Here is a 26839-nt window from a genome sequence, read left to right as displayed (position 1 = left end):
ATGTGTTTTTTTACATGTTAAATATGATCCCAATATTGTAGTGTTAGTAACTTGCATAAAATCACAGGTCAAAAATCCAGTCTACATAGAGTTGGACAGTGCCTTCCTAAAGGATATAATAGAAGAAACAGTCTAATAAATTGCCAAGGTTTATTCTAAATTAGTCCACAAGAACAAAACTTAATTTTTAACCCCATGCAGTATAGTCAGTGATGTAATAATTCTATCCTGCAATGAGGAGTTCCTGAAATAAACTAGTTACATTTACATTTGCAGTGACATCAGTGTTTAAAGGTAATCAGGAAAGCAATCAACACTGGAGAAGTTGGAAGTTGTCATGTGCAGAGTGCTGAAGATGAGGTGAGATACGAACGCTGAAAGAATAACCATGACTTGACCTTTTCGACTCTGTTTTGACTGTTACATGCTTGCAGTACATGTAACAGGGTTGCCTTGGTGCTGTTCCCAGAGTGCATTCTGTCCTCTTACTCCATTTCTGACCCTGCGGTCTATTGCCAATGGCAGATAACAGGTCTTTTAAGTTAAAGAATAGACAGTGCGTAATGCCAGGTGGAATGTTAAAAAAGACATCTGCAAAATGTCGGTGTGCTCAGCTAGGAGTGGTTTTGAGGCTATTGGTGACTTTCCAAAGCAGAATGATTAACTATAATGAAGCAAAGGAAGAAACATCTTTTCTACCAGGCTGAAATCAAAAGTGCTTTAAGGATTTTTTTTAGTATGGGTTTTACATGTAATGAGAAGCTTTCACATGACTATTTGGACCAAAGTCTGCATCTTGTTCACATATAAAACATGGTTATACATACAAGAAGTTTTATGGAGTTTTATCTTTATAAAGACAAAACTGACCTATACCAAATTTAGCAGTCATTATTTTGGTTAATTATGACTTTAAGACCCATTTGTTTAAGACAGGCATGAAGTCAGAACAAACTTGCAAACTGAAATTTCTTCCCACCCCACACCCCAAGTAAGTCTCTCTTTCTGACTTTTCTTATTTTTGCAGGAATTCAAAGAAGAAAGATTGCTGCTGTGTTAACTACATTAAATTTATGCTCTTTATATTTAGTATAAAAACATAAATACTAAGTATTTCAAACTCTGAACAGAGCAGATGTCATAATACTATTAGCCTTTCTTATGTTTCCTTCAGGTTTGATAGATTCTCAGCTCCACAATCTGGAAAATGGATATCTTAAGTCCATGTTGAAGTACAGACAGTCAATCAGGTAGGATTACCTTATGATTACTTTCTTGCCTACAGTTTTCTGATACTGGACTAGTGTTGTCATCTGCTTTTCTGAAGTCCTGAACAGCATCTGGATTTGTATGAGAGCCCAAGAATAATTTTATATTATGCTTAGTATTTACTGWATAAAGCTGTGAAACACTGTTATTCCAAAATGTGGTTTAAGTATTTTTCTTAATTTTGTACTCTTTTGTTGTCTGATAAAGACAGCCACTGTTTTTTAAGAGTCCAGAATAATTAAATTTTCTCGTGTTACTTCATTATATATAATGGTATAAATTTTGGGAAAATGGGAAAACATATTGCTAATACAGCCAACTGTAATAATGATGACTGACTACGAAATAAATTGTACTAAAATTACTTATAAATTTAAGAATAGAGTCCAACTGCTTCAGAGCTACTAATTATGTCTCAGAATTTGGAAATGCCTACATCCATTTATGTAGGGAGCATAGAAAAATCTTTATTGCATTCATAATGTATTGTTTGGTGGACTGAGCTTGGCTTTAGAAAATGAAGCTGTTCCAGAAGGAACAACGTAGTTTCATATATGAAATGTAGAACTGCTGTTTCATAGATAACATGGCATGAACACTAAGGAAATGGGCTTGACTTTGTTAGTTATAAACAAAGGAGAGCAGAATATAAATATTTCACAAAGTACATGTGGCCAAGTCAGAAGCAGCAATTGGCAGATGGAAAGGTTTGGGGTTTTTCTCTCTCTTTTTTTTTTTTTTTTTAAATCAGCTGAACTTGCAGGTTCAGCTGATAGAAAACGTTTTTGTCACAGTCCAGAAGAGTTGCAAGAGAGCTGATCTAATAAAACAGTCTTAAATTACTTCAGAAGTTTAACAGACATAGTAATAAAGGTTTTCAATGGTTTAACAAATACACTGATAGAGGTTTTCAATGAATAGCTGTTCATGAGCAGTTAATTATTGTAGTCTGGGTCATTTGGAAAGCTGTGAACACAGTCAACTTCTGTATTATGGTTGCATTGTAAGTGAAATGTGCGTGTGAAGGGGGGAAGCTGAAGCTGAATCTTCTTGAGACTAACAGTGCTGGAGAAGTGACTGAGACAAGCTGCTGAGTGAGCAGTTTGCTCTCTTTTTAAAAGTACCGAAGGTGAATGGAGGTTGAAGTTTACCAAGTATGTGAAATTTCTACTCTTGTAGGTCATATCTAAAATGCTTACTCCTCCCTTATGCTCTCCCTCCCTGCTCACCCTCCGGCCAGCCCAAGGTGCAGTTACTGCTGCTCCCGCTATGGCAAACAGCAGCTCTTTGTTAGCAGCATTATCTGCAGCCCGCCCTCACTTCATCGCTATTCTCTCTCGCCATCTGTAGTTCCTAGGAACCCTGAAAGGAGCCTTTTGCTTAATCTCTGAAGTTCTCTGATTCAATAACCCCTAGTTATCTCCAGTACGTGTGTAGGAAACCTGTTACTTCTGTCAAGTTAACCTCAGTTCTAGGGCTTACTGTCATATGGGGAAAAGGAACATCCCACCTGTAACACAGAGCTGAAGTAGGTTCCTTATTCAAAGTTTGGTTACTTTTCCAAAGGTTTCCTCTAACATATCTAGTTTTGATGCTGTTATGAGATACTTGTTCTTCTGTTGACAGGTAAGAAACTGAGTTTTGACTGACTGTGAGTGAAAACAACTGGCAAAAGGCCCCGCAAGCGCTATAGCCCAGCAAATCCGGAACTGCACTGCTACAGCTGCAGTGTGGGGCTCCCTGCTTTGAAAGCTTGTTTCATGTTTGAAACATGATACAAATAGTGATTTAGACCACCTTCCAGCAGCCATGAGCAGTTTGAGCAAGGGCATCAAAATGGCAAACAAACTTCAGGGGATAAAACTTTGAATGTCAATGCTTTGAAGTAAATGCTGAGTGGTGCATTTGGTCGGTCATCTGACTTCTGTGAGAGTCATGTGTCAGGGCTGTGAGACCAGAACAGGTCAGGCGAGACAAGCCTGTTGCTACTCAGGGAAGGCTATCCAGCTTCAAGAAATCTTGATGTTTAAAAAAGAAAGGAAAAGTAAATTGCAGTAGCTGAGTAGTGAGGCTAAGATAAAGTCAGCCATCAGGCAAACAAATTCTTAGAGCTTAGGGAAGATGTGTGTTATCCTTTGCTAGTTGTAGCCATGGCTCTAGACAAATGTGGAAAGTGAAAATTACTGTTATTTCCCTCTCTTTGTTTTTGCTGAAATATAACCACTTTTAGTGTATGGTGTGCATGCTAGCAACAACCAGACCGAAGGAGAAACTGTGGCTGAAAATAGCAAATTTCAGCACTGCAACAACTGAGGAAAATGTCTTACTGGGCAACTAGATCTGGAAATTTCTGCTATGCATGCCATGAAGGAAAGGATTGGCAAGACAGTAACTGGAGGAAACAGGAATCAAAGAAGTAGCTTGACAATGGGAGAAGAATTGAAAATTCCATTGTACCAACTGCAAACAGTTTTTGTTTCCTAGTGCTAGAAAGTTTTCATAGCTTCTATGTACTGTATTCAATATGATTTATTTTTTTAATTCCTGATTTCATGATAGATTGCATTTATTCCTTAATAAAGACTCCTTAGATTCATTCTCACTGGAGCTTTTTACTGAACTTGTCCATAAAGATAAATAAAGATTGTTAAATACCTTTACTTCAACAGGAAAAAACTGGTGGGGGTGGGTGGGAACAGAAGGGTATTAGAAACCAATATGGAAATTCAAGTACAAGGAGGAATCTGTTGCTGGTATGGTTAAGGAGAAAGAGTCCAAATATTTTAGGTGCAGAAGGATATTGTAACGGAGTTGTAGGACTACTTTTTATTCAGATATCTAGGGGAAAAAAAAGGGGGGGGGCAGAGGTAACCAATATATATTTGTCTTTTAGAAAGAAACAGACCACCACTTTCCATACAGCTCAGGAGACTTAAGTGATACCTGTTAGGAAAGATTTGCAGACTCGGTAGCCTTTCCTCCTATGTGGACCTTGGTCATATAATCATTTAATATGCCTTAGAATGCTAAGGAAACTTCAGAAACCTTGCAAAATGCTTATTTTCTTTTCATATTTAGAAAAGGTGTGAGGCAAATCATTACTGGTGGGTTAGCMTCACCTCAACTAACTGGAAAAATCAGAGAGAAACATAACGATCAGTATCTGTAATTTGAAGACAGGTAGTCTCAAACTTAAACCCAGTAGCTCTGTACCAATGGTTAGCTTCTGATTCAGCCAAACAAATGCAGTAATAGCATGTTTTGTTTTGTTTTTTTCCCCCCTGCACAATATGATGAAAGGCAGACAACATCTGTAACACATCAAACATTTATTTCTATAAATTTGCTATGTAGGTGGACAAACATAATCAATGATGACAGTTGAGCAAATGCCATGTTGTTAATAGTGAATTTGCATTTTACTCCTCAGACTTTCAGTTTTATCAAACTTTTTTAATGAGTYGCAGCTAGTGGTTTGGGCTTCCTATGGGTGATGGCAATTAAATTTGAAAGAAAGCGGGAGGTATTCTGGTTGCTTTATTCAAGTACTGAACTTGCCACTCTGCATGCCATTAGATGATTTCAGGGTGTTAAATGCCCCAACTTAATAAGCCCCTTATTCTGTCTTCTTTAATGCTTTCATCTAGCTTGGATATAGCATTAATATTTAAAATACATGTATCTGTTAGTTCAGTAGACACATCCATTACTTATTGAAGTACTGCAGTTTATTAACATAAACCTGCTGTCATCACAGGTAAAAGTCTCCAGAATAACATACAGTGCCAGCAGGTGCTTTGTATATTTTCACAAGTTGGTCAATTGGAATGTTGGTATTTCTTTAGAAATAAAAAAAAATACTGATTTATGAATGCAGTATCTTCAGATTCCTGAAAGGAAAGCATACCATGCACATTAATATTGTCTAATGCTAGTCTAAGACTAAAAAATTTAACTTAGGGCAGACTACAGGAATAGGAAAGTACCCATTTAAGTAATTGGACATTCTATTGGTGCTCAGTACGTTTCATATGAAAAATTCCCAGACTGCCAGGGCAGTTACATGTGCTAATTGAGATTTCTTGTATTTGCCCACATTGTAAAGATCTAAATAGTAAATGAAGTTATCCCCAGACAGTTGCTCAGAATGCAGATCTCACCTTATTATTATTATTGTATTTTGTATTTGAAGCTAAATATTTGTTGGGCCTGTTTGGGAGCTGTTACAGTTCCTCATCCTTGGGATGTGAAAATGAGTGTACTTCTTCCAGTATCTGCGCAGGATGTGGTTGGAGCTTGTGGTGTCTGTCTGCAGGATTCCAGCATGCTTCTGCTGCTATTGGCTCCCAGTCTACTAGGAAGATGCCCTCTCTGAGGAGGCTGGATGTATTTGTCCCTTTCCTTGCAGGCACCTCCTCTTAATTTGCTGGCTGGTCAAATAAAAATGCTGATTTTCCTTTTCTTTAGGTGTGGAATTGAGAKGGCAATAAGGAAAGAGCTAAACTTTTCTTTTGTGCCCTCCAATTAGTGCTGGCCATGCCATGTATATGCTACTCCATCATATATGAATTTAAAATATACCATTACCTTCTTCCTCTTTCCAAGAGAGTTTGTTTTTGATTCTGACCTAACAAATGTTAATGCCTCACTGTTGTTGCTGCCTTTGTCTTCTGGGTAACGAAAATTATGTCTTCTTCCTCTGCATCTCTTTTGCTGGCTTCAAAAAAATAAACAGATCTCTAACAAGTTCTCAGGACACTTCTTAGAGACTTTGTATGTAACATGATGCTATTCTGAATTAGCAGGCAATGACATGATGTTTTATTCTCCAAAACTCCTTCTTGAGTAGTATGGTATCCTCCCACTTGAATAAAGAGATGGGTGTTGATATGGGCATTCATGACAGACACATTTGATAGTCTTGCTTCCCCAATGGAGAGGTGAGAAAATGCCACTGCCAGAGTGAAAGCCTCATGTCTGGTTACCCTTTGCCATATGTTGTGCTGCTCTTCCAGTGGTTTACTTTCTTTGGATATAGGCAGTAATGGAAAAGGTAATGAATGGCCAGGCTGGCTTGGACTTCACCTTACAGTAGTTTCTGGCTTGATGCTGAGATCTTGTCTCCATGCAGCTCAACCAAGCTGTATTCTAATGGTCAAAATCAGGCAGATTTCTTTCTCTATTGCTTATGTCTCATCAGAGTGTCACTGATTTGACATTTTGTCGTGGGAGTCTTCAGCTTATGACTTGGCATGTGATTGTACGAGCTGCGAGAACGACCCATGTAGGTCTGTGAACTTGGAATTAAATATAAATGAAGAAGGGAAAAATAAACTTGCTAATAAAAACTATAAGTTTCTGTGACTTACTTTATCAGCCTGAGACTTGGGATAAACAACTACACTTGAAATCCATCATTTGTTTACATGAATCACCCCAGGCATGTTTCAAAGTAAATATTTCAAAAAGGGACAATGATATACTAAAAAAAAAAAAAAACTTGCCACTTTAGACACAGGATTCCTTTGCTGTAGTTGAACTGGCATAGAGAAATCATTCAGGCTGTCTGGAAACTGGCCAGGAGTAAGCATGGGATAGCAATAAGAATGTCTGGTAGGGAATTCTGTAGATTGTCTGTGGGGGCAGCTTTGAAGAAGCAGAAGAGAGAAAGTGAGTGCTTTTGAGATGGTATTCTTACTGTCTAGATGTCTTCAGAGCGCTATAAATTAGTTTTGTATAGACAGCTTTTCCTATTGCATGCTTTGCAGTGCTTACATGTTTTTGAAGAATTCAATTTGCCWGTTTTTTAATGTTTATCTTAAGGTAAAGACTTTTGTGGTATAAAATATTCTTTCTCGCTTTATTCCAGTTTAACGTAAGTTTTCGCAGAAGTGACTTGTACTTCAAACAATCTGTGAACTTGCAGTTTTATAATATTTAGAGGAATTAAAACTCCTGGCTCAAGTAGGTTTCATCCTGCATTGTAGCTATTATTGGGTCAGACTGCTGAATGTCAAAATTTAAATGTCAGAATGCATAAATATTCTACTGTTGTAGTTTTGTCGCTTGTTATGTAATCCTATAGCTAAATAGTTAAAACAGTATGAACTGTGTAGATCTGAACTTTGTCTTACTAGTATCTGATATATCCTTTTCTGTATATGATAGAAATATAGTTAAGTTGGGATCAGTAGTCCCACTTCCTGGTACTAGAGAGATCAGCTCATGGATTAAGAGGAAACTGTTACCTAGGCCAAGGAGCATAAATCCATTTGTCACTTTCAGAAGAAAAATGATCGGAGGTGGAGCTGCAGGAAGGATTTGAAAGTAGTCATTTGAGCTTTGCATCTGTTGCTAAGGACCAGCTTGCTGAGATTAGTAGGGTAGGTCAAGTAAAATATGCCCTTTTATGCTTAGTAGACCTAGTGAGGAGTCCTTGGTAGTATCTTCTTTCAGAATACTTTTTTTAAACTTCTCTGAATTATACAGTCATATGTCTGGAATAAACTTTAAATCAGGTCTCCAGGCTCTTGTAGTGAATAAAAATGTATGCTATTTTGATGACGAGTTTAAAAAAGCAATGATATTCTAGTATAAGCAGACATACTAAAATGGTATGAGAATGCTGTGCTGTGATATAAACTAACTCAAAATAGATTGTAATGCTGTCTTGCAGCTACCATGTTCTTTGCTTCACTAAGACAATAAGCCTAAGAAAATACAGTTTGAGATTATTTTAACTTACTGCTCAGGTACAGATTTTATTCTTGTTCTGCAAAACTTTTCTATGTACCTAGACACAATGATTTAGCCAGGGATAGGGAGAGGGGAAGTCAACTGTGAAGAGGATTTTGCCTTTGAATTATAAAATTCAAGTGAAATTGTGTGCTAATTAAGAAAAAATTCTGTTCTGTAGGTCTCCTGCTGAGAATGTAAGAGTAAGAGACTCTCTTCAGAAGTGACCAATGGAGGATATTTAGGAAAAGAGAATAAAAAATTGCTGAAAAGCAGCTTTTGTCCTGTTATAGCAGTCTGGCTGTTGATAATGACTGATGTAAAAACTTTGTCTCAGAAAGGCTGTATCTGGGCATTCTGTTCAGTAGCCACCAAAGAACCTGTTCCTCAAATGTGCCTTAAGTACTTCCTTGAACCATTTGGTTTTGACTTTTGCAACTTCACCAGGTATCGTATAGAGAAATATTTCCTATAGTTTGCTCTTGTATCTGCTGCCAGCTAACTTCATTCAGTGCCCCTAGCTTGTGTTTTATTAGAAATAGTGAGCAGTTGTGTTTGGTTTGCCTTCTGTGTGTGATTCCTGTGTGATGGTATAAATCTCTCTCATACTGTCCCCTCTTCTACTATTCACTCAGTTGTTGCTTTTCAACAGGTAGCATTTAGAAGGAGAACAGTAGGAGAGATGATGCRTGAGTGACTTTGTGAGTAAGCAGATGGAGTTTATCAGCCAAAAATATTTTGCAATTTGTCTTCAATCTCAAATAGATGGTAGTAATAAAGCAAAGATATGAAGACCCCCATGGCAAGGCCTGTAACTGATAGGCTAAAACACGGTCTCCAAGCTTGAAAGACTTGCAGGTGGAGGAAATATCCTCTTTAGAACAACTAGTATACTTCATTGTGTACATATATAGATCTGAAAGACTGCTCTTCCAGCTATACGGCTTAGTGTGATAGAATATATTATCTCTATGGAGGTATCTTGTCTTACTAGTTGTCTTAGACCATCATGGTTGCAGCAGTTTTCTTGGTTAATCTTCTCTTTATCTTGGCTAATTTGCCCACTTGGTTAAGTGGCAAAAGTGACTATTTGAAGCTTTCAATAGTAAAGCAGTTGACAGCTAGTTTTTAATCATCATGTTTGAGCTGAACATAGTTATGACTGTAGCGAATAAAGGCACTGTTGAATGTTTTGGGTGTAATATTGTTTCAGGTAAGATGATCTGCTGCATGCATACAGTATGCCAGGGATGCAAATGATAGTCCTGCTTAGTTGCATGAAGATCAAATAAGCTGAGCTCTTTCAGATTCGGGAGTGGGTACAGATTGAGAGGTCTGCTTTGTGCATCTCTTCTTTGCAGTGGGAGCAAATTTCTACTATGAAATTATGAAAAATGAGATTGTAAATCAGAGAGAATTTTTGAAAAGATACTCTAAGGTTTTTTTCATGGCAAAGTCTGTGTTCTGCTGTGATTTTAATACCCATTTCTGCTTTCTCTGGTATAAATATTTTTTGGTATTGACTGACAAATAGTTATATCTTAGAGTTGTATCAGAATTATGTTATTTGTTTGAATGTGGAACAGGAAAGGACGTCTGTGTTCAAGTTTATGTTCATGTACTTGCAGGCTTTATGTAATACAGTCATAGACATGTGAAGCTCTGTCTTAAAAGCAGTTGAGCTTTTTTCCTCCACTCTTTCAGTTAGAAGCCTGTTGCAAAAAGTTGTCCTAAACATGAGGGACCTTCTTGTAATATTTAGCCTAAATTTATTCATCATCAGTTGGTAATAACCAGTCCTTGTGCCAAGATTGTCCTTTTAAATAGTTCTTCTTCTTCTTTGATAATTATYTCTGTGTGTTTATATACAGCCCTTGCTTTTTATTCAGCTTTATTTTTGCTAGGCTAAGCCAACTTCTTGTAGTCTCCCTTCAGGTCTGTTATTGAAATGTGGAGCAAAATGAAGGTATGGGTACTCTGGCTTTTCGGCTTTCACATAGCAGGTTTTTCCAGTTCCTTGGGAAGGGTGTGTCTTATTCTTTGTACTGTTGCTGATAAAAGTAGGGAATAGCAGCTTCCTTGTTATTGCAGTGTACTAATAGAAACATGAAGATAGAAAATTTTGTATTTTAAAATTTATTCTCTGGGCATTGCCTTAGAGTGGAGAAAGAGAAGTTCAAACAGTAGGGACTCAGTGTATATACTCTAATTTAGGAATGCAGACAATCCTATGAGACTGTTTAATGCAGGCAGATGTTTGATTGCCTCAAGAGTGTGAGTTTCACTTGGGATTTTTTTTGTTTTTTTCCTCAGGCTGTGTTCAGATCAGTATTCTGTGGCTGATCTGTGCCCAAATTCTTTGTGCATTTTTAATGAGTTACTGCAAAAATCTGTGATCAAAGGTAAGTCAGCCCTATTACATAAGAACCGAAAACTGGAATTATATTTAAATATTTTTCTGACTAATATTTATTAGACACTTGATACTTTTAAGGCTTTTGATAAATTGAAGTGCTGTGTGTAGATTTATATTCTTAAGATATTAATGAAAGATGTAAAATGAGGATACATTTTGCAGGATTTAACTATGTAAAAAATTAAAAAATGAATTTGAAAAAGCTTCAGTAGGAAAACCTGACCTGCCATCCTCCCACTGAAAATCTTGAACACTGATATGTTGGCAAACATAAAACAAACAATTAACACCGTTTAAAATGCTGTGGAATGGTTTATATCCCAGGTTGAACAAAGAACTTAAGCCTTATAATATTCAACACTGCAGCTCGTAATGATTAGGCCCCTGGCTAAGAAAGTATGGAGTAAGGCACCKAAGGGCCATGTGCTGGTGAGATTTAGATTTTTCAGATGGGATTTGAAACCATTAAAGTGGAGTGCTAGTTCAATGAAGCCGGTCAGTAACAAACAAAGGTGTACTTTAAACATTCATGTAACACTTATATTAATTGGGAATTAAATTCTGAACCACTTTCTGCAGTTTTCTTTGGAGAAGGTGCCTGTGATACCTACCTTTTATATACTAGATTAGCAGTTAATTAGTTTATTTGTCCAAGAAGTTAGTGGCCTTGATTCTATGTCCCTCTCAACCTGAGGGAGCTCAAGCCTGCCTTTTCCTATCCTTACAAGAGTGCTGTCACTCAGTCTTTCATGTTTAGATAAATGACCTAACCACTAGGCTGCAGATTCAGACATTTTGCTGCCTTGAATCCGTGAACTTGCATTGCTGGCTGCATATTGTCAACTTCCACAGGAAGGATGGGGCAGTCCTGTGCAAAGTACCCTATAGYCTGGTGATTTTGGTGTTCCTTGGGAAGGTGTATTCAATCCTTCTCTTTCTATTCCATTGCACTTGAAGGTTGAGTAGACCTGAACAACACCTGAACATTTTAAATGTTACTCGATACAGGAAAACAAAAAGGAATTCATCAGCTATTTTGATTTAAAAAAAAAAAGTTTTCTTTATGGCAGGCTGTAATGGGAGACCCAACTATGAAGCTACTTCCAAAGTTAAAGGAGTGTTTGTTTTCCTTTTCTGTTCCTAAGTGGTGGCATAATACTTTTGTGAAAAATTCATTCTCTCTGCAAATAAAGAAAGCAAGATTACAGAAGAGGAGAGATCTTAGAAGGGACTAACCTCGCTGGGAAACTTACTGGTTGTTGAACTTCCAAACTTCCAAAGCACTGACTTCCAAAAATGAGCTTGTTAGGCCTGTTTCCACGTATATGTTTCTCCACATCACTGTCTGTCTGTGTGATAACCTTCAAAAGTTGTGCTGCCATCTGGGCAGAGTTGTAAAAGAATGAAATTTAGTCAACTTTGGTTCTTAATGTCTTAAATGTTAACTTATCTTGAAAATGATAAAAACTGTGAACAATTTTATTCAGTAAAACCATGCAAATAATCTTGTTAACTATTGTTAACTGTGATCCACTAAATCTTACAGACTTCTCAGTGTGAAACATGTTCCTTTTTCGTAATATGTGAATGAATTCTTTAGATATACTATTCCTGCATGCTATGAAACAAGTATTGTGATGTGGGCAAAATATGCCTTGGCTTTCTGTGACATGAAGCGTGCACGTAAAGGTGATTGAATCATCCTTTCTTATTGGAAAAAAGATGGTGTGTCACCTCTTGAATGGTTCATATGGGTCAGGTGATAACAGAAGGACATAAATTGAAAGAGGCAGAATACATGGGTTTGATATGTGCCAAAATTATTAAAAATTTTGCAGCTCTGAGAGAGAGTGGCATCTGTTCAGTTAACCTGATTCTTAGAATCAGTATATTTAGTATGCTACAATAGGATGTATTCATTTCTCCTGTTAATGGCAGTGTATAAAGGAAATACAGTATGATGATGGAAAATATTTTGAACACCAGTGTGCTTGTGCCCTTGTGAGGCTGGCTCTGAAGTTGAAGAAAAATGTGTGTGTGGAGGGCCATTGTGTGATTGTTTTTTGTACCACATATTGTCTAGAGTGTGAAGTAAGTGCAGTCCATACATCTGACTTGCAAGACTACTTACCTTAAAATGGTTTAGTTTTCATAGTTGGCACAGTTCACTGCAAGGAGCACATGTTCAGTATCTTAGATACCTCAACACATTAGCTTCTGCCAGTTTTCACTCGTGTTTCCAAATGTAATATTATGCGTATGTCCTATCCTTTCTTTGGCACTGAACTCTAACAGCACCTGTTAATGTTAAGGGTGAATGAAGTTACTGTAATGTTGAGGATAAAGAGGTCTGGTGAAAGAAAATTGGATTTGAGGTTTGGTTTCCTGCTTAATTAAATATTTCAAGTGGAGGTGTTCTACTTCAGTTTTGTTTAGAAATCAAAAAGCATTATTAAAATGTTARCACTTGCCATTTTACTAAAATCTTCTTCCATGCGCTGATGTTTACTGATACTCAGTTCAAGCCCTCGTAAGTAATAACCTGAAATAAATTGGGATGTCACCGTTTCACTGGGAGATGAGTGCTTTTTTTGGCAGCTTGTAATTCCTCTGTATGCTGGCTGATTCTCTTTTGCATTTAGATCAGCATTTACAGAGTTTTGTGGCTCATTGGTATTCTTCTTCAGTTTGACAGCTGAAGGAGAGCAGCCATAAGTATGAATGTTAGGTTAAGGCTTACACTGCATGGTCAACAATCAGTTGTTCCACTACTGTACAGTAGAAAAGTAAAGCAAGGACTTCTTGCTGCTTCAGCCAGTGAACGTTACTGAGTTTACTGCTTTGGGGCAGTACTGAAACAGCTAAAAGCAGTGAACATCTCTATTCTGTAAAGGTTATTGCTATGAGTAATGTAAGGTAATTTGATATGTATGCATAATTGTTTTCTGTCCAACATCCTAGCCGTCTTTTCAGAATATAGTTTCAAAGTGCTTTCTCTGAGATCTAAGAAAATCTGGAAGAAACTTCTGTTCTGGACAATTAAAATGTATAGAGCTAAAAAGCAACTGGATTTCTCTGAAGAGAAAATATGAAGAGAAAAAGATAAAGAACCGTAATTGTCTAAGCACTGCTCCATATCTAATAGGAAGAAAGAGGTGGCGATTGAAGGGGGTGATGATAGTACCCTTATTGGGTGTAGGCAAGGAAATTACTGGGAAGAAGAATCCTCTGTGTTGCTGCTCATAAAAAGTGTGGAAGGGGAAATGAACAGTGTGCAACCCTTTGATGGAAAAGGAACAGTAGCTGGTTGTCAAGGACCAAGAACTCCAAAGAGATCATAAAGGAGTTGGGCAGTGTTTGCCTGGCACTGAGAAATTTAACAGGACAGATTTTCAAATAGTAAAAATGTGGAGGGAGCTGTCTGGGAAGAATTGAAACATTGGGAAAGAGCTGATTGTGTTCCTTAATATGACAGTTCCAATACCTTCATTTCTTAGTAATCATACTGAAAATCACTTGAAGCTGTCAGAAAAGGATTAGGAGAATCAATGATTTTAGTTGAAGGACACTGTTTTAGAAGTTCTTGTGGATGTGTGTTGCTTTCATTGAAATTAATGGAGTAGGGGAAACCTGTCCCAAATTTCATTTGACAGTACAAGTACCCTTCTTGTCTCCATAGAAAAGAAGGCTTACTTCAGTTTATGAATTCCTTGTGCCTGGTATGCTGTTCAAATGTCAGTCCTGACTTATAAGCTACAGAGGTATCCTCCCAGTAAATCATTAACTGAAAGTAACACAGCACTAGGATTTTTTGGAAAATTGAAATGGGTCATTATAAACAGATATTATTTTAAGGTTATTTTAGAGGGAAGTCTTCCTCTTCCTATTTTTTCAGTTGTTCAGCCACTAGAGACATAGAAAATAACTATATTAGATTAGTCGATCTGGTGGGGTACARAAAGAGTAAGAAGGTAATGCATTCTAATTTAATCTGAGGGAAGGAAGTAGAAAGCCTTGCTTTCTATTAGCCTTTCTGTTGAGTTCAGTGAAAAGCCAAAAAAGAACATTAATAATCTTATTTTATTAAATCTTGTGCACAAAAATCAATTTGATTTAGAAAGTCTGGATGATTTATGCCCTATTTTCCTTGATCACCACCAACACTTGCACCTTTTTCTATAGATTCTGGATGCAGATTGTGGAAATAGATTTGCTCAAGACCACTTTTGCTGCATTTCCATCTTGCTTAAAATTAATTTTTCTAATGCACAGTCAGTAATCAAAACTATGATTATGTCAGTTACAAAAACATGCAAGTAAATTTTCATTGCCTGCAATGTATGAACATGAATTGCAAAGTTTTAAAATAATTCTATTATTGGTCAAATTTCAATGGAAAGTGAATTTTAAGAATATTTTCTGTTTAATACATTTTATCTCTTTTATGTAAGATGTATTCTTATCTGTGTAGGAAACAATGAAATGGAAATGTCATCTGGGTTCTGAAGAGACCCACTGAGTATGAGAAAAAGATATATATTGTTTTCTATCATTTATATGAGACTAAGTGACTTATTAGTTTTCAAATAAATTACTGGAAACTGTTAACTTATAGTTGTTAAAAAGCATGTTACTTGTTTTCTTGAATAATATAACTCATGCCATAATTTTGTCACTGTTTCTGAAATTCCTCCTATATCCGTTCTTGATTTGCTGTGAATGATGCCATTATTCTGTCTCTGACTTGAGCTGTAAACAGGAAGATGTTTTCCACATTCAGCATCGTGTCAAGGCTATATTTAAGTCTTAGTCATTTCAAATCCCATAATAATAGCTATAAGATATACTTCTTCTTACGCATCTGAATACTGAAAATATTTTGGATCCCATAATCTCATTTGTCCATTATTGTAGCATTCATCTCTCTTCTCGTAATACATGGCACCCAGTCATGCTTATCTCTGCAACATAATTCTGCTGCAAAGATTTTCCTAGGCTGTTGCTTTGACCATGCCGTTCTCTCTTCTTCTGCAAGATTCCTCTCTTTTCTTGCAATATATACAGGTACCTGACCTCCCTTTGAAGTCTTTTCATTGTTTGTTCCTATTCTGCCTGTCATTAAACTCACTATTGATATGTTGTGGACCAGCTCCAATCAGCCCTTAATGCCTGCCTTTAAATCTTCACCTGAATATTTTCAAGCTTTCTCTCATGCTGCCCTGAGGGCAATGCTCCTGAAAAATAAGTAAAATGAGATAGTCCTTCTTAAAACTTTTTTCCCTTTCTACATGTAAAAAACTTGAGGAGGGCAAGGCAGCTGGTGTTCGGAGACCAGAAGGCAGGCGTGATTCTGATTAACAGCAGTGTGCACATGTTGCGCAGTGGAGTACTGAGAGATGATCTCTGCATCTTCCCGGAGCATCTGTTTTGTATGGCAGTCCCCAAAGCATCTTGCATAGGTGGATGGTTGCTCTATAAGCACACTGAGAGTACATGGGTATTTTGAATTGCAAGTAATGTTGCACAGTAATTTTTAGGGTAGGTACCTTAATTTGGCAGTTCCAGTTAAAACTGTCTTTCAAAGGTGAGCAGAACATCGTTTGTTCTGGAGTGCCTGTTCACTCTGTGCCTGAAGTTTAATCTTTATCACAGGTAAAACTCTGAAGGAGCTATCTTAAAACTGCTGACCAAATGCACAGGTTTTTTTACAGTATGTCTATTCAGTATTCTATCCGAACCATGCCCAGTCCATAGTCAAGGGATCTGCAGTCACAGCCTGCACTGTTTTAGTTACAGGTGCTAAATGATTAAGAATCTGAATGTTTTCTTAGGCAGAAAATAATTAGCTGAGCAATACAATTCCCAAAACTAAATTAAACTGCTGTTTTCAAATAGTCTGATTGGTCAGGTGTGGAGAAAATAAGTGAAAGTACCATCTTACTAGAAAGGAAAGTTATATAAGGTCCAAGAAACATAGCATGAACCTCAATGAGGAATTTTCCAATCTATTTTCTGTTATGTAAGTAATTAGCTGATACTTAATTCTTTTTTTAGTGTGCATAAACTTATATCAATGTACAGAGGAACTGGTCACAAATTTAATGTAGGTAAATGTGTAGGACAGATGAAAGAAGTTGTTTCTAGAGAAAGGTGAAAAAGTCACATTTCTGTGCCTCTATAAATACACTTGCAATGATGAGACATTCCAGTTCAACCCAAAAAACGGATACAAGTGCATATGCAGACTGTTTTTTGCATCATGATGTCAGTGTATTAATAGAATTCAAAGCAAACAAGGCAAACTTAATTTGCTAAGTTCCAGTGAATAGTTGTATTCAACTTCGTATTAAGTAATTGCATACAGCATTCTTCGCTTTAATGAGCACTCTTCAGAATAATCCTTTCTCTCTTGTTTTTCTCTCTTTTCATTAGACATTTACTGTCTTAAATGTGTTTCTTAGTACCTTCATCAATATTGTATTTATTTCTAGATCAATTAAGATGTGTTTGTAATCTGTAACTTTTTGTAATGACTAGCTTAAGGACGTGTTGAATTTGGAGGACTTCATTATGTGATGGAGAGCTATGTTTTTTGTGTATGTGCTTATTAACATGTTTTTTGCTCAAAGGGAAAAACGTTCTTCAGCAGAAACACCTTACAGAATGTATCAAATGGTAACTGTACTGTTTCAGGTTACTTAGAAAGATACTAGGTTGGTCAAAGCTTCATTTGTTTCCAAATAACAATTTGCTTGATATGAAATGAATAAAAAGTACTCTAGAAAGATGGCTTGTCATAATAAATGATCTTGGATGTTGCCATCTAGAGTGTTCACAAGCTGTAGGTGAAGCTCTGACATTGTTTGCTCTATTAGACAGGAGACATGGCAGGGAAAACACAACTTCTACATCTGTGTTTAAACATTATATCAAAATATTATTTTGTTATATGTTTATTTCACAGCTGATGACTGATTGTGACAACTTGAATGTTATTATTCACATGATGGAGCTGTGCTTATAGTGATTACTTTCATATGTAGGTTGGAGTTATTGCTTTTGGCACAATTATATCACTTCTCATCTTGTTGTAAATGGTTTTGTTTCACTTTTGTCTGGGATATGCATAGGAGAATTTTGTGTAAACACATGTGTATTTGGCTTTCCAAACACTGATTTCATTTAACTTACGTTAACATCAAAGCATATTTTTGAATTGCACTATGAAAAAGGGTGGAGAATGTAAATTTTACCTCCTTTTGCTGTTTCTACAATAAGAAATAGCTTTGTTCTAAAAAAAAATGGAAGAATTAGGGACCAGGAGGAGTAACTGCAGTAGAGTGATGAGGTTGTGGATTCTTTTCTTTTCCCAGTCAAGACAGACAAATGAGATGCAGCATCGTGTAATCAAAACTGGAGCATGTGTCCCTGTTCTCTCACCCGGTGCAAGTCATATGATGCAAAGTGTGTTGAATTTTGTGACCTGTGTTTTTTGTAGGGGCAGGGTTGGGCCCTGATTCGTACTTACTTGCTGGAATGCTGGGAGGTTCCCAGGCTTCTGTATAGAGAGAAAGGTACAGGGAAAAATCCACACGCTGTTTCTAAAATCTGATGCAAAATAGTGTTCTCCACCCCGTTTTTGTGAATGCTGGAACATTTGCTTCTTTTCTGAGACTGACTGAACTTTCCTGGGGTATTTAGTCAGTGTAAATGAAATGAAAATTCCTCTACTTCCTGTCTGTCTGTCTGTCTATCTGTCTGTCTCTCAAATAGGATGCAGTAGGTTTAGAAGAGAGCCGTAATAGGGAACATGAGAGATGGAATGGCTTCCCTGTTAAAAAAAAAAAAAAAAAAAGAGTAAATAAACTGATTCTTGTTTGGAAAAGAGGTGTTTGGAAGACACAAAAGAGAATTATAAATGGTGGGAGGAAATGAAATGAAAATTCCTCTACTTCCTGTCTGTCTGTCTGTCTATCTGTCTGTCTCTCAAATAGGATGCAGTAGGTTTAGAAGAGAGCCGTAATAGGGAACATGAGAGATGGAATGGCTTCCCTGTTAAAAAAAAAAAAAAAAGAGTAAATAAACTGATTCTTGTTTGGAAAAGAGGTGTTTGAAGGAAGACACAAAAGAGAATTATAAATGGTGGGAGGAAATTAACAGGAAATTATTTATTCACTATTTCTTAGAACTTGGGGRCACTGAACAAAATGGTTGGGGAACAAGTTTCAAACAGAAAGAAGTGCTTTACACGTGGCATGAGTTTTAGAATTTACTTTCACAAGTTATTGTGAAGAGTAAAGACTAAAAATGGGCTTAACAAGGAATTTGACAAATCTGCGGCTATTACATGTGATAGTCCAGGGTCAGTCTTTGTCTCAGATAGATGCTGCGGTGCTTGTTGCTGGAAGTTGTGGCACAATGGGTAGCAAATAGGTTTTCCTTGCTTTATTGTTAATGTGTCTTAAGTGTTTTCCCCTGGCATTAGACATCCTACTCCTGAAGATAGGATTCTGGACTAGCTGGACCTTTAGTCTGACTAAGTATTAAAGGTCTGTGGGTTTTTTTAATTATTGTTTTTATGTACATATGTGAAGTAGGCAGGAGAGCAGGAAAGTAGTGTCAAGCCTTTACTAGCAGTGGAAGAACGTGGGTTAGCGTTCTGGGTCATCAAACAGTTTTTAGAGTGCCAATATCTTTATTTTATGTTGAGGACACAAAGCTAGCTTTCAGGTTGTGAGCATGTGATTCACAGACAGATCAGAAAACAGCAAAACACAACAGCAGAGTAGTGATAGCATTGAAAATACATTCTGGGTTGATAGAAGCAGGTGGCCTAAAATAAGTTCTAAATGTCTTCAAACTTATATTAAATTAGAAGTCAAATACCTTCCTAGGTATTTTACTTCTCTTAACCTCCTATTCCATAAAGTCATCACAAGAAAGTCTTGTAAGAGCAATTCAGATCAGGAACATTTTTACAGCTGAGTATGGTTTAACATGAAACAGGCCTGTCTTAACTCTGGGTACTGATTTTTCCTAATGAAACCTAGGAGGTGGCACTATACACACAGGGTAGTTAAGAGGTTTTGGTTAGCCTTCCTCCTTTACACATCCAGTGTTGTGGATTTGAACTGGCCAGTTCTGAGGAAAGGCTCTTACCTGTTGTTTCACTAGTCATGTTTCAGGCGTGTTGGCGGCTACTGAGCGCTGCCTCAACTGACGGTGTGGGCGTTTTACATTCGCTACAATAGTATTTAGAATATTTCTTGTTATAAGTAGATCTCATTTCTTCAGGACAATTATACCACTACTGATTTGTGACAAATGAACTTTTGAATGACATCTGAGTGTTTTCATACAGTCAAATACAACTGTGCAGGTGAAAACATTTGGAAAGTGTGGAGGAGTGTGGTGCAGTGAATGGGTAAGGTGCACCTTCTGAGGTCTGTGCAGCCTAACATTTTGTCGTGCTTCTATAAACCATTAAAAACTTTTTATGTAATTACTTGAATTACATGAAATACATAAAGACTGGGACAGCTGTTTCTAGGATACTAAAGAAAATTGTAGTCTCCAAAATACTGGAATGCTCCTACGTATTAAAGACAAACCAAGCCAAGGAGTTTTTTTAATGCTTAACATAAAAGAGGGAAGGAAAAAGCAAGAGTACAGAGAGACCTTTTAAATAATGAGTAATTTGATCTATTTTAGACAGGTGATTGTTCAGTGTGAAAAGAATATCTCTTTTTGAGGGTACTTGAGACTGTCCTACAACAAAGCATGGTGTTGACAGAAAATCCAGGGTTTTTTTGAGTAGCCTATCCTCAATGCAATGTAGGAATCCTTTTTGCAGCTGGATTGTGAACATCCTGTTTTTGCAGAGGGGTTGGCTTACTGGGGTGATAGTTGATTCAGAATAATTCAGCCATGAACACTGGATTCAGTTCTGCTTGCATTCTGCTGTGTCTTCAGATTGAAATAAAAAAAATGCAGTGGAGTATATGAATAAGTTCAAAGAAGCAGCAGAAAGCAAAAAGGCTTGTAGTGATTCTGTTTGTGTCAGATATTTTCTGGAGATTGGCAAATATAATTATTTTTTCTTGGGCAAAATGGCAAGAGATTTGTACATTTTCATCATGATTTTAGAGAACGTAGTCATTTGATCCATCCTAAAAAGAAAAAGAAAAAACAGGGAGAAAGGAAAAAAAGCAATATACAATAGTAATACAATTATTTTAGGAATTTTTTGTGAGTGGATTTATAAAGTTCTCTATCCCATGTTTATATAGGTGGTCTGATCCCATCTTTGGATGATCTGATCTCTCTACTTACAAAACTAGAAATATTGCTTATTTTTTCATTGTTCACTTTGAAAACATTTCCAGAAGGTGGATAATTTCCCTCTTCTCAGAGAGGCTGACAAATTTTTTTTACTTCACATGAGCAAATGAGTGGGAACCAAAGTGTTTTCATGTGCATGTTTAAAGCCAGGAGTGAACAAGTATCTTTCCTTTTTACAGAATCCAGAGTTCTGCTGTCAGTTATTTGTATTTGGAAACTTTGCTGTGCGACTTTTTGGGGTTTCCTCAAAGTTTTTCAATTTGTGTAACAATTTCAATTTTGTAACAATTGAAATTAACAGTGCAACAATTTCAGGAGACAGAATGCTAGGCTGGATGGATAGAAAGTCAGACCAAGTCATGGCTATGTCACTCCAGTAAACTCYGATAATATTAATTATATTAAAGTCAGCTATTTGATGTTTAGATCATGTGAACTTGCTGAGCACCTTGAGCCATTTTGGTCATCAGAAGGTATGTGGTAGGATATTCCAAAAGCACTTAAACCAAGACACTTTGTCGTTTTACTTCTTTAAAGTTTCTGCTGTGAATTCACATCCTGTGATATGAAGGGGATTACAGTAGGATTGTTCAAGGAAGGCTCAGCTTCTTAGTATTAGTTTTAAATAATGCGTAATTTGTTACAAGATTCCTTTTTTTGAATTAAATAGCTTTTGAAATAATAGTGTAGAGCTCTGAAATACATGCAGGTTCTTAATATTTTCTTGCATGGTATTTCCTTCGATGTGTAAATCCAGTGTTGCTCCCTCAGGACATCATTAACTTGTTTGTGTATTTGGATTAACTAACTTGGCTTCCTCCCAGTGCCCTACTACAGATTAATAGGACAGCAAGTTTCACCTTGCTTTTTTGGTCCTTTCATAACTTTACATGTGAACTTTCTTTTTACTGGTTGTTCATGACTTCTTTTTCTGATATGGTCTTTTAAAGGAGACATGCAATTTTTTGAAAGTTGGGAGAACACTGTACTAACAAGTAAGACGGCACATTTACAGCATATAAACAAACCTGGATACAGTTCTTCATCTGCCTCTTCCCCTGCCTCCAGTGTTAAACTGATTTGTGTAGTCTCTGTTCATCTTTTTGATTGTTGAGCTGACTAGTCCTACAGAAAATTGGAAATAAAGAGAAGAGATCGTTTTTTCCTGTAAGTTTCAATTTGCAAGATTCACCTTTTCAGTACAAGGAGAGCAGTGCAGAATAACAGATGTGTTCTAAACAAGTTTTGGAATATCTGTGTATAGTTTAGCAGCAGCCCAGGGAAATTTTGTCTTTTTATGTTTCAGATTGCGCTGTATTTCCATTCTTTCTGCTAAGCTAGTTTCGTGTTCATAGCCTGCCAAATATCAATGAACTTAGAAGGTCTTTAAGGATATACAGCAGAGCCGGTAATGCCGGTTTTCCTGCTGTGAAAGTGTAGTGCCCCCTTGCCACTGCAAGGTGGTGGCAGTGGCAAATAGCTGCTGTTGTTGGTTATTGGGGTATGTTTTGGGGGATGACGAGGGAGGGAGAATGATTGCTTATGACTGTTAAATGTGGGCTTGGATGCAGGGTAACTTCAATATTAACATCTGCCGAGCGACAGGACGCGAGGCAACGGGCACAAACTGAAACACAGACACTTCCATCTGAACATGAGRAAATACTTTTTCACTGTGAGGGTGACAGAGCACTGGAACAGGTTGCCCAGAGAGGTTGTGGAGTCTCCTTCTCTGGAGATATTCAAAACGCGCCTGGATGCAATCCTGTGCAATGTGCTCTAGGTGACCCTGCTTGAGCAGGGGGGTTGGACTAGATGATCTCCAGAGGTCCCTTCCAACCTCAACCATTCTGTGATTCTGTGATCTCCTAACTTGTATGCTTCATTTTGTCACTTTAATCTTATATAGTTACTGTTACTTAAAGTAGAGGTGTAATAGTGTATTTATTAAACATTTGCCTGGCATTCATAATGGTAGGTATAAGGCTAAACCTATACCTAGCTGTTTTAACACCAAATCTTTAAGAAATATTTCAGCACTCTATTGCTTAGGTTGTAAATACAATGATCAGAATGAGACAGACAATCCCCTAGATAAATAGAGATAAATAGAGATAAATACTACAAATTTCTCCTCAGCTGGGGAGACATTGCATGTGTGGTCTCCAGGACTGGTTTTGACATCTAATTTAAAGTTAATAAAATCATCACAGTATCTTAGAATGCACATGTCTGTGCACTTGTGAACTTTCTGGATGACCCAAAGTTGGTCAGTATTACTTATAAGAAAGATGGTAATGTTATGTAGTAAAAATGAGATGGCCTTACAGACTGAAGTAACAGAATACAGAAAATCATGTGTTTGGAGACTATTTGAAAGTATTTTTGCTGAAAAGGGAGAATGGAAAACTCAGAGGAGATAGAGGACAAAAGATATTTGAGGTTAGTTGATAAAAGAAAACTGATGAATTGCCAGTATATTGCAACTGTGGAAAAATGACTGTGTCGCTCGTGATCTATCGAGGTGCATAGAGCAAGGTGTCAGCAGAAATAAGGTGCTGTTGTACAAAGCTTTGGCAGAACCTTGGATGTGCACATTTCAGGTGACTGATGCTTGAGAGAAACTGTTGTGACTACAATAGGTGCAAGTAAGAGTACAGTAAAGATTAGGTGTGAATGGAAAATTATTGTGATGGGAGGCCAAGAGGTTGGCTTATTTAGCTCAGCAAATCAAAGATTGAAAGGTGAGAAGAACATTGCATATAAATAAACTTGAAGCATGGCGTATATCAGAATTGAGTGAAGAACTGTGAGAACTACAGAATAATACTGATTAAAAGATCGAATGAGCCTCAGTTGGCCATTTACTGTGTTAGGACAGGAAGTGGAAACCTTGTAACCATCCATGGGGTGCAGTTCCAGAGCAGCCTTCCAAAGTAATGGTGGGGGCAGAGCATTGAGGTTGTTTCAAGATGTACTTGCCGGATTTATAGGAGGAGCCACGTTCCACTTACAAGCTAGATTTTATGATGAGGCTATTGGATACTGCAGGTGCCCTTAGCAAAGTTTGCAAAGAAACTTGATTGCAAATTGCACGATCATAGTTGTTTCATGTTCCTCATGTTTTCAGGGCTTCCTTTAGCTCTCAGCGAGGGCCAAGGCAATTTTTTTTTCCATTGCCTTCGTACTTTTCTATTTCCCCCTTGCACTTGTACAGACTTGATTCTGCAGATTGGCTCAAACCCACAGGCAAGGGTGGGTTTATTTTGGGTTGAAAGAAAAGACAAAATAAATTAAGTATGTGTAGGAAGTAGTCATAGAGAGGAATTAACCAAGCCTTGTGGCCTTTAGCCTACAATCGAGTGATGTCAAAATCTATTTATCTGTTCAGGGAAGTGTTGGGCAGAAGTGTTAGGTGTGGTCTGTGGGATCTAAAAATCTTCACTGCGAAGGCGCAAAGCCATTCATTCGTAACCTTATCTTTAGCTCGGAAGGGTGTCCCTCGGCCGTGTGACTGCAGTAGATCCTGGTGTCTGACTTGCTGAGCTGTGTCATAATAGAGCAGCTGCTTATCATAGACAGTTTTTCCTTTTCTTGATTCAGTGAAGAGGGTGAAAAACTTCACTGGCCTTTGCAAATTTGATTTCCTTCCCTTAAAAGCTTAGGCACTTTGAAGAAGTGACTGGTTACCTGTCGCATGACGGCTGCTTTCTGCCACTGTGGGGCACAAGAGGCTGGCTGGGCTGCTCCCTGCTGACTGTTCAGCTTCAGGAATCAGGTTGACTCGCTGCTGCTGGCCGGTTTTAAACTCCTCCGGTCTCAAAACAGCAAAGGGAAGGGGAGAACGGTGGCCAGCTCAAACTCAACCCATCTCTGTCTTCCTCCAGGCTGTTATGGTGCTTTTAATGGTAATGAAGAACTTCTTGAGTGCGTAGTTGGTGCATTTTATGTGTTTACTCAGGGTTAAATTTATAACCAGATCTATGGTTGAGAAGAAAGGTACTCCCAGGTCAAACTGCCATTTTCTGAGGCTTTGCTATTTGCTCTTTTTTCTTCTCTTTATTAGTTGCCCCTCATGCAACAGGGGTGTATTTTTCAAATATCAGTGCATTTTCATGTTGAAAACTATTATGCAAGCATCCATGAGATTGCTAATATCTTTGATCTTGCTCTTATCCTTTGATATATTACAGTTTTTATGGCTTTTAGTCTTTTGTACTAAGGGTGATAGTATCACAAGGGTGGTTGGTGGTGGGCATGGAGTTAGGTATAGGCATATCTCGGAGATATTGCRGGTTTGGTTGCAGACCACCCCAATAAAGCGAATATTGCAATAAAGCAAGTCACACTAATTTTTTGGTTTCCCAGGGCATATAAAAGTTGTATTTACACTATACTGTAGTCTATTAAGTGTGCAATAGCATTATGTCTAAAAAAAAAAGTACATACCTTAATTAAAAAATACTTTGTTGCTAAAAAATGCTAACCATCATCTGAACCTTCAGCGAGTCATCATCTTTTTGCTGATGGAGGGTCTTGCCTCAGTGTTGATGGCTGCTGATTGATCAGGGTGGTGGTTGCTGAAGGCTGGGTGGCTGTGGCAATTTCTTAAAATAAGACAACAATGAAGTTTGCCGCATCGATTGACTCTTCCTTTCACAAAGGATTTCTCTATAGCATGTGATGCTGTTTGACAGCATTTTACCCACAACAGAACTTCTTTCAAAATTGGAGTCAATCCTCTCAAACCCTGCCACTGCTTTATCAACTAAGTTGATGTCGTATTCTAAATCCTTTGTTGTCATTTCAACAATGTTCACAGCATCTTCACCAGGAGTAGATTCCATCTCAAGAAACCACTTTCTTTGCTCATCCATAAGAAGCAACTCCTCATCCGTTAAAGTTTGATCATGAGATTGCAGCAATTCAGTCACATCTTCAGGCTCCACTTCTAATTCTAGTTCTCTTGCAGTCAATTCTAGTTCCCTTGCTGTCAGCCTGTCCTTTGAAGCTTTGAAGCCAGGCATTGACTTCTCCTCTCTAGCTATGAAAGTCCTAGATGGCATCTTCTTCCAATACAAGGCTGTTTTGTCTACATTGAAAATCTGTTGTTGAGTGTAGCCACCTTCATCAATTATCTTAGCTAGATCTTCTGGATAACTTGCTGCAGCTTCTACATCAGCACTTGTTGCTTCACCTTGCACTTTTATGTTATGGAGATGGCTTCTTTCCTTAAACCTCATAAACCAACCTCTGCTAGCTTCAACCTTTTCTTCTGCAGCTTCCTCACCTCTCTCAGCCTTCATAGAATTGCAGAGAGTTCGGGCCTTGCTCTGGATGAGGCTTTGGCTTAAGGGAATGTTGTGGCTGGTTTGATCTTCTATCCAGACCACTGAAACTTTCTCCATATCAGCAATAAGACTGTTCTGCTTTCTTATCATTCGTGTGTTCACTGGAGTAGCACTTTGAATTTCCTTCAAGAACTTTTCCTTTGCATTCACAACTTGGCTAGCTGCTTGGCACAAGAGGCCTCGCTTCAGCCTCTCTCSGCTTTCGACATGCCTTCCTCACTAAGCTTAATCATTTCTAGCCTTTGATTTAGTAAGTAAGAGATGTGCAACTCTTCACTTGAATGCTTAGAGGCCATTGTAGGGTCATTAATTGCCTAATTTCAATATTGTTGTGTCTCAGGGAATAGGGAGGCCCGAGGAGAGGGCAAAAGATGGGGGAGCGGCCGGTCGGTGGAGCAGTCAGAACACACACAACATTTATCGATCAAGTTCTCCATCTTATAAGGGCACAGTTCATGGCACCCCAAAACAATTACGATAGTAACATCAAAGATCACTGATCACAGATCACCATAACAGATATAATAATAATGAAAAAGTTTGGAATATTGCAAGAATTACCAAAATGTGACAAAGAAACATGAAGTGAGCACATGCTGTTGGAAAAATGGCGCTGACAGACTTGCTCAACACAGGGTTGCCACAAACCTTCAATTTGTAAAAAATGCATTATCTGCAGAGAGCAATAAAGCGAAGCGTAATAAAACGAGGTATGCCTGTATTCTGT

General features: G+C 37.6%; 1 protein-coding gene across 4 annotated transcripts in view; it reads left to right on the top strand.

Moving 5' to 3' along the window:
• The first annotated feature begins 275 nt into the window (after positions 1–275).
• MPP7 (membrane palmitoylated protein 7) overlaps positions 276–26839 on the top strand; it is a 165049-nt gene continuing 138485 nt past the window's right edge. For 2 of the 4 annotated variants that reach the window (XM_026083528.1, XM_026083527.1), the window contains exons 1-3: positions 276–360; positions 1175–1250; positions 10318–10406. The gene's annotated coding sequence lies outside the window, so the exon portion shown is untranslated. Of the gene's footprint in view, positions 361–1153; positions 1251–10317; positions 10407–26839 lie in introns of all 4 variants that reach the window. The other 2 variants (XM_026083529.1, XM_026083530.1) reach the window with 2 other exon arrangements.

This window comes from Apteryx rowi, unplaced genomic scaffold, assembly GCF_003343035.1.
Source record: "Apteryx rowi isolate R43461 unplaced genomic scaffold, aptRow1 scaffold_606, whole genome shotgun sequence".
NCBI classification, from domain to species: domain Eukaryota; kingdom Metazoa; phylum Chordata; class Aves; order Apterygiformes; family Apterygidae; genus Apteryx; species Apteryx rowi.
This window is presented reverse-complemented; position numbering and strand designations above follow the sequence as displayed.